The sequence below is a fragment of the Cyprinodon tularosa genome, unplaced genomic scaffold (assembly GCF_016077235.1).
Source record: "Cyprinodon tularosa strain WSP-4 unplaced genomic scaffold, ASM1607723v1 ctg749, whole genome shotgun sequence".
In the NCBI taxonomy this organism is placed as follows: domain Eukaryota; kingdom Metazoa; phylum Chordata; class Actinopteri; order Cyprinodontiformes; family Cyprinodontidae; genus Cyprinodon; species Cyprinodon tularosa.
Window position 1 is genome coordinate 331,382 of NW_024039506.1, and position 8,311 is coordinate 339,692.

The window sequence follows — 8,311 nt, forward strand, 5'->3', positions numbered from 1 at the left end:
CAGTAGAGGGCAGTAATCAGAACAAATATGGTTTTATTATTATTATCTTAATCACAATAAACACACATTCCAATTCAAATAAGAAAACTTGAAAATCTGAACACATTAACTAAACTAAGCAGAGAGCTTTACAGCCAACAAAATCAGTTCTCCTTGGGCAGGAGATAATCATTTCAACTTGATAAAAAGAAAAAGTAATTATTGAATTGAGTAATGTGTTTACCAAATGAATGAGTACATTGTAATATGCTGCACCAGTGATTAGAATATAATGAAATTAATGTTTTACAATAAATACATTTATGTTATAAAGGCCAAAGAGTCCAAAAGTGTGTGCTCCAATATGGAGAAAACTAGAGCAGTGTGTGTAAGGCTTTCTGCAGCTGAGCCCTTTGAAGTTTGGTATGAAGATCAGGAGAGGAAAGGACAGGTAATGGACGGGAGACAGAAGTATTGGACTAAGTCCAAGGCTTTGAGGCTACCAGGTTGCAGTAATGAGGCCTTTTAATGATGAAGTCATACACAATAAGAATATATTATTTTGTCATATCAAGGTTGCACAGCCCAGCTGAACTAATTGTGATATATTGAGTTGTCATATCCAAAGCGATACTGTGCGGTACTGAGCAACACAAAAGTGATGTGTTACTGAGATTTTGAGCATCAAAGTTATGCTGACTTTTTTAATGAAATGTTATAATCATAAGTCACACTGGATGAAAACTTTGTTTTGACATTCCGTAAAAATTCAAAAAATATCCACTGGACTTGGTTTTCAAGATTTGAAGACGTTTTGAAACGTCTGCAAATCTTGAAAACCAAGTCCAGTGGATATTTTTTTGAATTTTTACGGAATGACTATGACCTGGATGACTGAGAATCTTCATCAGCATTTGTTTTGACATATTGATGATTAAGACTATGATGAGTTTTTGATTTAATTGCAATATATGTCATCATGACCTGCAAGAGATGTCACCATGACCTGTAACATAGGCTTTTAATTAAAATATATAAAAAATATGTTTTGAGGAGGGTTTTCCACCTATAAGATAAAAATAATTGGACATACCCGTGGAAAAGTACCTGAGATTATGCAAAATAGGAGGAGCTTGGGGAAGGAGCCCCCAAGCCCCAGGAGTGAATAAAAGAGGGCCTGTTTCTGTATGTAAGTTAGTTGCTCACCGGTGAACAGCTCATGTGGTTGTCTTGTGTTTTGCAATAAACCACTCTGGACCTGGACCCAGCTGCCTCTGCCTGATTTTTGATCATTGTTTGAAGACTTTTCTACTGCTTTTTAAGAACTTTGAATTTTTACAAGACTTTAGCTTAAAATTTTAAGTCGTTGGGAGGACATTTCCACGACAGTGTGTATAATAAAATCTTTTGTTATTTTTTTTAAGTGTAAAATTTCTTAGAACAATCATTTAAGGTGCACAGTTTTCCTGCCATTTTAGTGAAATAAACTCAAGCAGACAGTGAAAGTGTTTGTGCAAATTGTGCAATGATAAGCAAAATGAAAGGTGTTAGTCATTTTTATTCAACCATGGTAGTTTTCCCATGTTTTTTGGTTTAATCAGGTTGAAAGTTGTGTTCAACCAATCTTTCGGCTAAATCGACCTAATTTACCCAATCTATGTTTTTACTAGGGCAAAACAATGCAAATTAGTCTCATCAGCCAAAATAATTAAGTTTAATCGCAACTTTCAAAAGTCAAAGACAGGTATTGGACCACCAACCTCTAGAGTGGGAGTCTGAGTCTTACAGTTGACGCCACCTATGTAGACAACCATCGCATGGAGAAAATACTACTTAAAGGAATAGTACACCCAAAACATGATTAGCCTTCATTTTCTACTCACCCCCATGCTGAACAACACTCTGGAGTACTTTTTTGATATCTCAAATGCATCTGGAGATCTGGGAGGCTTCTTGCTGTCTGCTGACATTCAAATAATGGAGGTCTATGGTGCCCGAGGCAGAAAGGTCCATAAAAGTCCACAAAAAAGTGTCAATATTCCTCCATACTGCTCGTCCAATGTATTCCAAGTGTCCTGAGTGGGTAGCGTCCATAATTTACTCGAAACGAAGTCATTTAGAATGCTTTTAGAGCATAAACAGTAGTTTATAGGATTTCCTAAAAGCGCGTTCACGAGTCTACGGAAACCGCGGCAGACCAAACCAGATGAAAGTGCGCATTCAGCTCGGCAAAGAACTCATGCTCTTCCTCAACACTGAAGTCCTCAGACATTTTTCTTTCTTTGTTTCTTTCTTTGCACAGGTAAACAGCACATTTCTTCTTCTACGCTTGCATTATCGGCAGAGCAGACGCTGAATGCGCACTTTCATCTGGTTTGGTCTGCCGCGGTTTCCGTAGACTCGTGAACATGCTTTTAGGAAATCCTATACACTACTGTTTATGCTCTAAAAACATTCTAAAAGACTTCGTTTCGAGTAAATTATGGACCCTACCCACTCAGGACACTTGGAATACATTGGACGAGCAGTATGGAGGAATATTGACACGTTTTTTGTGGACTTTTATGGACCTTTCTGCCTCGGGCACCATAGACCTCCATTATTTGAATGTCAGCAGACAGCAAGAAGCCTCCCAGATCTCCAGATGCATTTGAGATATCAAAAAAGTACTCCAGAGTGTTGTTCAGCATGAGGGTGAGTAGAAAATGAAGGCTAATCATGTTTTGGGTGTACTATTCCTTTAACACTGACGCGCTAACACTGACTTTGTACGGTGGCTTCCTCAGATTTTGATCATTACATTGTTTATTCGAATCAAAATAGTTTTAAGCAACTAGATGGGTTGTTTTTCCAACCAATCTATTCTTAGAATCTATTCAAACTCTATCCAACTGACAGCAACTCTCCTCCAAACTCCATCAACTTGACTGAAAACTGAGGCTGTTTAGATGCCTGTCAAAATTCTTGAGCTTCCCGAACCACTTCCCGAAGCGGTCACGTGGTTTCACGGTAGCTAGGCCTAGGACGTTGTCAATTTTGTACCCTCCTCTAAATGAATCACGCCTCGACACACATCTCATAACATCACTAATCACAACCATAACATGTCAACACCGTCTCTTTTGTATAAAAATATTAGATTACATTATGACATAAATGTTTACTTTTTAGGAAGAGGTCTAAAGTAGCTAGCAACAGAGGGGAAACAAGATGGCTAATGTGAACAACTCATGCATATCATGTGAAAGAGTTGTTTTTGTTGTCTCCACCGTCAGGTTTTCTGTCTGAAGGCGGGGAAAAAAAAACACAAAAAAACTACAAATGGTTCTCAACGGAGGCTACAGTGGGTACTGGTTGGAAATGGATGGTTTCCTGCGTGATTCCTGTGTGATTCCTGCGTGAATCACGATGTATTTCCTGAGGCCAGTTTTTTTTATTTCAAAAAGAACTGCAATGTACTTGGGAGCTCTGCCGTGCTAAAGGTGACGTTTGTGGGCCTGCAGTCAACTGAAAAGTTTATTGACCATTTGCATAAACAACCAAAATCTTATGATGATATGATGTTTTTGATTAAAATAAAGTTAATGAATTAATTTAACATAGTGACTGCATTATCTTATTTCATACACCTCCGATCTTATCTGAGAACTGTTTATTTCTATTTATCTGCATCTCTATTATTTAATGAAAAATGATTATAATTAATCTTTTTGGCAAAACAAATAACTGAATCAACAAATGTCCGTGGATCATCCATCCATTCGATCGGTCGCGTGCTCATGGATCATTTCTAGGTTATAAAAATGTCCTGAGCGACTCTGAATGAATCGGTCTCATCAGGCCTCTTTTCTTTCATCAGTGGGTTTTTATTTTCGTCACCATCGTTTCAGTCATTAATGCAAAATTGGTCCATGGTGAAGTTTAGAAATGCAGATGAAAAGAAGAAATCCACACCCGTGAGTATCTATTTTTTTAATGCCGTGACGTTTCGGGCGTTCTTCTTTTAACCTTCATTGAAATTCAGTGTATTAATTAATAGTAGATTATTATAGGCTACTTATAGCTACAGGATATTTGATGCCATGTTATGCAGAAATAATGCTTCTTATATCTTGATCTAAATTCACCAATCCGCGGTAAACTAAAACGCTTGGCTCTTTCTGTCATTTTGTGTGCGTGTGTGGCATCTGCAATCCATTGGGAATCGCAGAGGGAGGGAGGGGGGTTCATGCACAACATTCCATCACCGTTTCCGGAAGGGGTTCCCCAAACTCGGTATCCAATCAGTGCCGTCATAGATCCTGCGCTGTAACTGTAAGGCTCGGATCTTTCTGTCATTTCATTATAACTTTTTGTTAAATATTCAAATAAATAAGATGGACTTTAAACTAGCAGACACGTTTGGATTTTTGCCATTTAAATTTTTTATTTAATTTGAAAAACGAAAGAAATGGAAATGGGTTTTTTACAGGTTTGCTTAAAAAAAAGATTTATATAGTAGCCCATAATATAATAGTGAAACATAAAGTCAGGAAAATGTTTCATAGAAAATGTTTTTTATTTGCATTTCAACTTCACTTCAACGTTGTCAAACTTTTCACCAGCAGCCTTCCATTCTTCAGCTTGACGTAGACGCAGTTCTTTGTTATTTTCCCAGGTCATTGGAGTAAATCTGGGCTTCCCAAAATTCCAGCCAAGTTCCCTCAGGGCCTTTCTCACTGTACATAACCCTATCGTAATGTTGTGCCTTCTAGGCCATACGCTAGCTTTTCTATCATGTCATCCCGTTCCAGTGTTCTGGGTAATAAAATCTGTTTATATAGTCTGAAAATATATCACACCAGCAAGCTTACATTAAGTTTCCACACGCAGAAATCCTGCAGTATTTAAACAATTCGAGTGTGCAGTTAGAACTAATTTTGCTTCCGCCATATGCAAATGATCAGACTGTTAGCGTCCCACATATAGTTCAGACCGCTAAGCGCATGGCGATTACTACGCCACGACGGTAGTGATGAGATAGCTGCGCCCGGTAAGCGGCGGCGTGGATCAGATGATAAAGATGAAAATCCTGCTTGCTGCATGCACATAGTACATAATTGTATCGAAAATATCTGTGTTACAACTAGAGCTAGATGGGACACCTCCGAAAAATCGCAAAAGAGTGGATATCGCTAACAGGGAGAGAGTGCAATGCAGTGTTGTCAATCGCACACACCTTGGTAGGGAGTACAATGAACTGGAAACACTGCTCTACTATCGTCCCTCCTGTTTCAAACGGCTTACAGACAAACGGCAAATGTTCTACGCCAGAAAAAGACAGCAACAAACACAACAATCAGCTGGTAACGGTGAGTGCATTCACATTATTGTTGAGATCTTGTATAGCCTCCATAAGGCTGAACATAGGTCATCAATCATATATTTTTTGTGCCATCATCATGATCATGAACCAGATTACATACCTAGTGCATGTGTATTTTTCAATTGGCCTAAAAAGGCGGCAGGCAAGACATGTACGTATATGTTGTGGGAATTCTTTGAATCATTGTCAAAATCTTAGCCTGCCACATAAAGATTGTCCTTCTGATCATGCTTATACTGATTATTATTGACCCAAATATATAAAGTGAAAAAGTGTAGGGTAGCAAATAAGACTACACTACAGCGAATGCTGTTGTTTTGCCTTTGAATTTGTAATGAAAAAGTGCATGGATCATAATGGCAAACAGTTTGTTTTGTTCTATAGTACAGCTTCAGTTAGTGAATGATTTAACCTTTGAGAATGATGGCTGAAAGCTATTCATTATTCCATCTTCAATTAAATCTTTACCGGGTATTTCTGTTTCATTTCCAGATAGTGCTGGTCCTTCTCCAAAGAGATTGCGTTCAAAAGATGACATACATGGTCCTTCGGCAATTCTACCTGAAATCTGTTTGATTTGCAAGAGGAAGGACCATTTCATTACACACCAGGGGAAAAGAGTGAAGGACAAGTTACCTAAAGCAAAAACAGCAAATTGTGGTAGGTTTATATCTTATATTGTACTTGGTGTGCCATTCATCGTCATGCTCTGCATGCAGTGATATCTTCACCATCACCAGGTGGCCATGGTGGGAACATCCATGAGAACCAGCTTTCTATCAATTGAATGACCAAGGATCCTGCTCCTAAAGAGGCACTGAAACTTATAAGCTGTAAATACAAAACAGGACAATGTGATACTAAATGATGTTCATGTAGATCTTCTAACCTTAAATGTACAGAGTTGTGTGGGTGCAAGAACTGTCAAAATGTTACCGGAGAAGAGGAAATTCTCTCTAGTGATGATAGCGATGATGATGATTGTACAATCTAGTCTGAAGATAATGAGACATTTGACACCGACCAATAGACATTTTGACCATTATTGACATTCATAATGATGCCTTATTAGACATTGTAGAATTTGTAAATATTTTCTTAACCTTAATATTTAGTGCAGTGAGCATGGTGAGGCTTGTGAAAACCACTTTTCTCAGTATACAATGTCAGAGAATGAGCAAGGCAGTTATTGTTGGATCTTCTGTATTGATAAACCTGCTTGTAATTTTGTTTTATAATGCTGTACATAATTAGGATAATAAATATAGAGTATATGCAACATATTTGTTTTTAATTTTGTTTATAATCTAAACCTGACATGTTATCAATATGACAAATTAGATCCCGCTGTGCACTTGTTTAAATAGCACTGTGTTGGAAACAAAGCTGCTTTAGATTTTTAAATAAACATTTCTTAACAACAATTGCTCATATCCTCATAATCTTTCACATTGGACATATGTGGGAATGTTTGTATCGATTGTGAAAATTGAAGTGTTTAGCTTTATTGAGATAATTGAAGTTAAAGATGCTAGTATTGGAGGCCAAAAATTTCAGGAATTTTCCAAATAAGTTTGAACCACTGCTCCAATCCGGCCGATATTTTGGGGATTGAATATTTTTAGGACCCTCCATAGATCTACCAAGTTTGAAATGTTTGGCTTTATTACTTTTAGAGATAATTGGAATCAAAGATACTATTAGAGGCCAGAAATGCAAACATTTCAGGAATTTTCCATATAAGTTTCCTCTAGAACCACTGCTCCAATCCGGCTGATATGGGAACCGGAACCACATAGGAGGTCTTCCACAGGGTGGGGACCACCCCCAGGCTGAGGCTCAGGTTGTACATGTTGCTGAAGATCTGACAGAGCTCATCTGCACAGGTCCTCAGCAGCCTGGGGGGGGGGGGGCGTCTGGTCCTGAGGCCTTCCTCTGTTTCAGCCTCCTCAGCTGCCTTCTCACCTGCATTGGTGTTACTGTGAGGGGGGAGGAAGGCACGACTGGAGGTGTGGATGGGTCGGGGGTTGGTGGGAGTGGCGGCGGTGGGGGGGAAAGGTCTCTGGGGGGCTGGTGGTTGGTGGTGTGTGGAGAGTTGAGGGCAGGGAGGGGACCAGTGTGAGGGGAGTCACACCGGGTGAAGAAGCTGTTTAACTCATCTGCAAACTTGGTGTAGGCACAATGCTCTCCACACAGAAGGTCATGTAGTCAGTGATGCATTCAGTCAGGCTGTTGATGTCCTCACCATTGGAACATGCTCCAGTCTGTGGTGCTGAAACAATCCCTCAGCTCCTCAGTGGCGTCATCCGACCAAACTTTCACTGACTGTGCAATTGTCCTTCTCACCAGTGGAATGTAATGGGGGGGCAGGTAGACAAGGTTGTGATCTGAACGACCCAGCAGGGGGAGGGGGGCAGAGGTGTATGCATCCTTAACATTTGCATAAAAAAGGTCCAGCCTTTTATTGTTCCTGGTTGCATGTGACGTATTGTGTGAGCGTGGGGAGAGTGGAGCAGAGAGGGGCAGGGTTGAAATCTGCTGTGATGAGCAGGAGAGTGCGGGGGTGTTCGGTCTGAAGTAGAGACTGACATTTTTTCAGAAATCCCACGGGTCACGGGATTCCCGTGGGATGGGAGTCAGTATTAGTAACGATCACGTGATTGGGACGGTACAGGATTAAACACTAACGGGAGCAGACGGGAGCGGGAGCAAACCAATAATAACAAAAAAAAAAAAAAACTAGGATCGATGCCAAAAAATAAAATAAAATAGAAAGAAAATAAATCCAGTACTGGCGCCGCCATTTTGTAGTTTTTTTCCTTGAAGCCTACACTATAATGCGAGTCAAAAAAACTACACGACCCGAAAACCAACAGTGCTTCCGCTCTGAGTTTTTCACCCGCACTAAAAAAAAAAAAACAAGAATGGGAGTGGTGGAGCAGTGGGAGTAATTCTGAATGGGAGCGG